Genomic DNA, 6,855 nt, shown 5'->3' with positions numbered 1-6,855 from the left:
TGTTCATGGTGTTGCTCTTCCAATTGTATCTATCCCTGCTTTGCACTCTGTAGACAGACAGTCAGCTGTAATGTGAGGGGGCTCAGCTCCGAGCGAGATGATTCCTCGCTGTTGCCCCAGTGTTGGGCGTTGCGTGGTTGTCTGCCCCGTCCCCTGAGTCTCTCTCTCCCCCTGCCCTGCTCCCTGATTCGTTGGGTAAAAGCGCCCATGAATGATGGATGACTGTGTCACCGCAGCCTGCAAAGAATTCATTTGTTTCATTGATTTCTCTTTAGGCAGAATGCCAGCGTCTGCCGCTTCCCACCTTTTCCCCAAGACTTCCAGCCGTAATAGACGGTAATGACTTAAGACAAATTAACCAGTTTCTTGTAAAAATAGCATCAAATAACCCCTGACTCTACTCACGAGCACATTGGGGGAGAGGCGCTCGATACGCTGGGCGCTAGACCCCGGTAGTATTAACCCCGCGGAGAACATCCAGGCGCCTTCTCAAAGCCGTACGTCTCCCATACTTACTGCTCTCTCTCAGGCCTCCCAATAGATGGATAATGACTGGTTGTCTGGAGGGGCTGTGGGAGTGGGCTATTTTCACTGTAATGGAGGCCTTTACAGCCTTCCCTTAGTCTATACACACCTGCAGCACCAGCTAACTGCTAACGACATGATCTATGGTAGGCCTTACTACACCACTTCACGGCAACATGCTGCTTAGTGTGTTAAAGGGATACTCCGGGATTTTGGCAATGAGCACTCTGGCAGATACCCGTCGACTTCCAGTCACTGCACTAACGCCAGTTAGCATTGGCTCACGAAACTACCTCTAACTTCCTTCCTACTGGACACAGAGACACACAAGTGGTATCCATGAGTTCATCTGATTCTGCGGAGGTAGATCAAGGGCCTTATTGACAAAATCCCAAAGTATCCCTTTAAATCATGTCATTTCACACTCTATACTCAGTGGTTCCCCTGAATTCTGGCACATGCACACACCTGTTAAGTGATACTGAAAAGATACCTCTTCACTGATCCAAGGATACTCCGTCTTGCACTCCTCATGAAATCGATCTGAGATTTCTGTGGTTAGAGAACTGAAAATTCTGCATCCTTCTTCTAGGTGATTGTTCTCCATCACTTTTCGATGGATGCCAATAAACACAAGCGGTATTCCCCTGTTGATTCTCAGTGGCGGCCCCTCAGGTCTACCTCTCCAATAACACAAGCACGGTGAAACCTAACCCAGTGCACTGAGGGGGCAGTACCTCCAGGGTAGACCTTGGTGCAGTCAGGGAGGGTGAATAATAATACCCACCGTGCTAATGAAGGCAAGTGTTGGGAAATCTTATCTGCTCCCTGCAACCAATTTAACACTGTTTACCAAGCCACTGGTGAGGTGCTGTGGAGGGGCCAGATCCCTGTGTGCTCTGTGGCCCTCTCTGGGGTAAACTTAGCCAAAGCCCCACTCACGTCTGACATGAACAAGCCCTACAACTGGGCTGCTCTCAGAGGATTAGGTAATCTCACCATGATACCGTCTCTCTCTCTCTCTCTGTCCTGGTGAAGTGCCTGTTCCACTCAGGGCACATCTATCCTCGGGGTCCTTACATCCTTAAGTGCCTCCAGAAAAGGTTAGTTGGCAGGTAATTGTCCAGCTGTGATCAGGCTTATTTTAATTGCAGGTGCTTCAACGCAAGCCATACTTCCTGTGACAACGAGGCTTACTTTGAGGGAAAGGAGGAGATGGGAGAGGGGACGGCGGAGAGAGGTGTACCGTGTTTGGAGCGTTGGTTGCTATGGCAGTGCTTCTTATGTTGACACGGCGGTTTCAACAACCCCCATGATATGACAACGGATATGACAACAGTGATTTAACTGTTTTGTAGACGTAGCTGTCGCACGGACTATTGGAGAAGAAATGATGTGACTCAAATGGCGGCATCTACCTGAAAACAGTCACGCAGGGGTCTGCGCCAATGGTGGATCAAAACGTTTTCTGATGTAAACATTTTTGGAACGATTTTATATTATTTATTAACTGTTCCAAACACATTGTCTGAATATGTTCACCAATATCAATAACATCGCTAATCAGTCATTCAGCAACAATAACAACATATAACCATGAATAGCAACACACGTGGACGCGAAGCTACATTTCTGTTGACGGAGACGAGCCTACCTTGCAACTCAACAAGGCCCACATCGAGTGGGAGGGACATCATTGCAAAATTGTGTGGTATTCAAAATAATGCATGTGAGTTAATCAACGTGGTGACCAGCAACGTTTTGCCGTAGGCCTACTTGGATGTGCCGAGTGGTCCTAGCGCACAACTTAACAAAAAAATAAAACCCCTATCACTTCACTTGTCTCCCCCCTCCTAGCTACTTTATTGAGGAAAATGTCCGTACTATGTCTGTGATACGGGGTTGTCCCACCTAGCTAACTTAAGATGAATGCACTTACTGTAAGTCACTCTGGATAAGAGCGTCTGCTAAATGACTAAAATGTAAAATGTACTATCTTGCACTGCAGAGTTAATGCGTGTGACATTAAGCGCTCAAAATGAATAATATATGTATTTTTTTGTAAAATTATTTCCTTCCCTTTTTTGTGATCCTGTGGTGTTACATTGAGCTCAAAATTACACAACGCAGTCTTACCACAGGTAGCTCACCGTAAATAATCAAAATGACTGACTTCTGCAAATACCAGACGTAAACGGGCAACACAACCTCCAAAAGGATGGATGAAGACAGAGGAAACAGTCATGACATGAAGTGTGCATTCTATTTTCCAGTGATTACAAACAGCCTACCAACAGAGAGCAGTGTATATTTCCCGAATCTAAATGTCACCTGATCATATGATCAGGTCAGTAGGAGCTTGAGGGGGACGGCGGGTTACGTTTGGCTGACCCGAGTCAAAGGTCACCCTGACCAATAACATATTTCCAAGGCTCCATCAATAACTGTGACATGCAGACTAATACTGTATGGAATAGCGTGTGTGTGTGTGTGTGTGTGTGTGTGTGTGTGGGGGGGGGGGGGGGGGGGGGGGGGGCACAAACCCCATGGTTGCATCAGGCACAACGGATGACTGAAAGGCCAAAAGGTTACTGGACAGACTTCGGCCCCTGCCCTGCCACCCTCTCGTATGTGCATTTGATAGCGTCAGCTGCAATTATTAAAGTATACTTCAGACAGGTCAAATGGGAGAGGGCAAAGAGCAAAACCTTTAAAGCGGTGGCTGAAGTCAAAGGTTAGGATGGCCATACGACTATATGAAGTGCCGCTGGGCTCCCGTAATGGTATCAAAGGGCTGTAACTGGAGGGACAAGGACTAATGAGAAACAGTAGATGGACCTTCATCGTTAGACGGATTTCAAATGTGACCATGTTATGATGACAATATTAATCATGGCATTAGCCGCCATTTGGTAATATAGTAAGCCTATGTGTGTGTTTGTGCTTGTTGTCTGGAGAACCATCAGCCTGTATGACTATTAAATATAAATGGCCAAGGTCAGGGGGGTCGAGGCACGCATTAAGCACGAGTGACCAATGCAAAATGTAAAGGTCAAAGTGGAATTGGCCGTGCTGGAGCCATACGACGACACTCGGGCGTATTTATGCATGCCATTGGCGGTGATTTATGGCAGGAGATAAGCGTAGGGATGAGAAGAAAACACTCTCTTTTCTATCTTCTGTAAATAGACAACTTTACTCATATCAATCACTGTGTCAGAACTGCATCGTTACTATATGTTTCCTGCTGAGTTTAGAAACAGCCCTTTGTCTCATCCCGCCGGCTCCTTTCTACATTGGGGAAGACAACTTGTATTGTAGCAATTCTGTGGCTTGACATTAGCATTTTTACCAGCAGGAATTGTGATACGTGTGTTTTTTTTTCCTGCCGGCGGTATTGTCTGATAGATATGACCGGCTGGTGTGGTTATTCTCTCCTTCAATGATTTCACGGAATTCACGGACTCGTATAGTGATGCAAGAATAGCTTATGTGCAGCAATGTGAAAAAGTAGCCTGTGTAAATATGATTGTATCGAGAACAGATACACTCTTTCAATTCACTGTCACATCCTATCACATCCTGTCGTCTAGTCTGTTTGATATTAGCTTTCACCTAAAAGTCTGTTACTGCAAATGCATTTGAATGTGCCATAGGACAGCATTTTTATACTGTGTTAATGTCCTACCTCTTTACGCCAGAGAACTCAGTCCCTACTCTCTGCCAAATATATGAATACATGGTTTTTCTTGGCAAAGGAAACGAAGGAAATGAACCGAGATCAACTGTGCCTTTCATCAAAATACCTGGACAGTTACAAGCAGATTAGCTTATGGCGTACTCTAAGCTTGTAAAACAATTCACTACTGATTAAAATCACAAAAAAATTATGTTTCAACCTCTCACAGAAGGAGTCTTATATGTAGTGACCAAACGTGGTTTCGCCTTTCGGGAGTGGCTGCATTTGTGTCAGCCGAGGCTGAGCTAGTGAATTACTCTACACCCAGGCTTCAAGCATTTTTTAGGCCTCTAGGAGAGGAACATGCTCTCCACATAATTTTGGCCCCTAAATGGGAAAACCAGCCTGTACCATGGCCTTTTGGAACGGCCCCCAAGTGGTTCAGAGCTCAGCCAGAAAAATACGAAAAAGAAAACATGCGTTTGAACTGTGCGCCAGAGCAGAAACACGGTCTAGTGGACCACATTTTAACCTGAACCATAAAGGCCTATTTTCTTTTCCTCCAATAGCAATAAATTTGGTCTTTCCTTTTAATGCCCATGTTATGTTTTTCCATGAGAAGATCACAGGGCGATAATGCGCTACACCGTAGACATGAGTGTATATTACGTAACACCTCCTTTCCACTTTGTTGCTGTTATAGCTCAGCCATTGTCATATGTCACATTAGTAATCAGATAACAACATATAAAGCATGGGGGGGAAACAAAATACCACAATAAAACACTCTGATGCTTACTGTTGTTCTTTAAATTATCCCTCTTGACTATGATGATGGTGGATTCCAGTGTCTTGTAGGAATGGATTGTGATTGGGCATTTGAACACCAGAAATGACACCCCTCTATTAGCCTGCACCTCCCTCCCTCCCTCCCTCCCTCCCTCCCTCCCTCCCTCCCTCCCTCCCTCCCTCCCTCCCTCCCTTCCTCCCTCCCTCCCTCCCTCCCTCCCTCCCTCCCCTTTCTGAGCACATCAGCCTCAGAGGCAGTTTACAGACGCCGGTTCTCGCTGTGTTCCATCACATTCCTCTCGATTCCCGTTCACCATGCGGCACTTGAGCCACATCACGCCTCCATTACCGCCATGCAGATTCAACCGCCGCTGACAATACAAATCATGATAAGATGAAGCCGACGCCCCATAAACACCATCGCGCACCTCACGTCATACCAGCGTCTGGATAGGAGATCCCACTTGTCATCCTTATGCGCTCAACTCCCACAGGAGCGCATAGAGATATGGATATGGAGATATGGATATCGCATCTGTCTTGAACCGTGTGTATTACTCCCCATTCAGCGGAGCCATCTGAATAGATGTGTTTGTGTGCGAGACAGTATTTATCTCTGTTTGGTTCACATCCATCACTCACAGGAGTGGGAGGTCCTGCATGGCTGGCCTGCTTGTGCGGAGAGATTTACACTGTAATGCGCCAAGTCAACAGACCTTTACAGTAAAATAGGATTTCATCAATAGGGGCGATCAATAGTGCAAGCTGGCTGTTGTGTAATTATTATGGTCAGCGGGCATATCAACAAAGCTGTCACGCCCCACAGCATACACCCACCAGAGGCTGCGAGGCTTAGGAATCACACAGGTTTGTTGGGTACTGGGTTGGAGTCCCTGAGCGAAAGGTCAAATCAGTACGGTACCGTTACATCCTATAGCTTTTAGGCCGGAGCAGAGCTCTGTGAATTACTGGGATATGAGCTGTTGAAGTTGAGCGTCAACCTCTTAGAAACACCATCTCCGTCTTCCTAAGCCAGATCTATTCCCTCTACTGCCATAAATAAGACCGAGAAGCACACATCGGCGAATATTCACAGGATTAATGGTATTCTGCACGTAACGACCATTTTACAGTTCAAACAGGAAGTATATACTATAGAAAGGCAGGAGAAAAACAGATCAACAGTGAACGTAGCCGTCTTGAATCCTTTGTGGGAGACTTTGGGATGCCATTGCTTATGTGGACATCTGAGAGGGACTTACCTGCTGCTTTTGCTGTGCGGAAAGAGCTTGGAGATTCGTGTCTCAAGGAGTGACAATTCACGAAATACAGTAAGACACTGTCTCTAAAGAGACTTGAGGTGAAACAGTACAGTAGAGGAATAACGCACGCACGCTCACACACAAACACCCTCCCACACTAGCCGAGCCAATGAGCCAGTTTATGTCGGGATTTTGTTTCACAGCCGCGGCCTCCTGGGAGAGAGGGGTCTGCCAATAACACTTAAGAGACAGAGCAGGAAAAGTAAGCACTTTTATTGCAGCTCATCACTCATGTAATTTCTGGCAGCATTTGTGATTACAGATCAAGGGATTGACTAACTAGACATTCAGCCAGTGAGTTATGAACAGGGCCTACCATCCTAGACCGGCAGATTCTCCACGTCGGCTATAACTCATCCTCTCTCAGGGTGCTAAATCAGAGAGCACGCCACAGACGGAAGAGTTAAATAATAACTTCACCTTTATTGTAAATCTGTCAAAAATTAAACCTGTGCAGACGCCATGCCGTCTCGCCGGGGATGGGGGGGGGGGGGGTGGATCAATAGGACTGTTGATGGGGTTATTGATAGACTGCAGGTG

The sequence above is a fragment of the Salvelinus fontinalis genome, chromosome 28 (genome assembly GCF_029448725.1).
Source record: "Salvelinus fontinalis isolate EN_2023a chromosome 28, ASM2944872v1, whole genome shotgun sequence".
NCBI classification, from domain to species: Eukaryota; Metazoa; Chordata; class Actinopteri; order Salmoniformes; family Salmonidae; genus Salvelinus; species Salvelinus fontinalis.
This window is presented reverse-complemented; position numbering follows the sequence as displayed.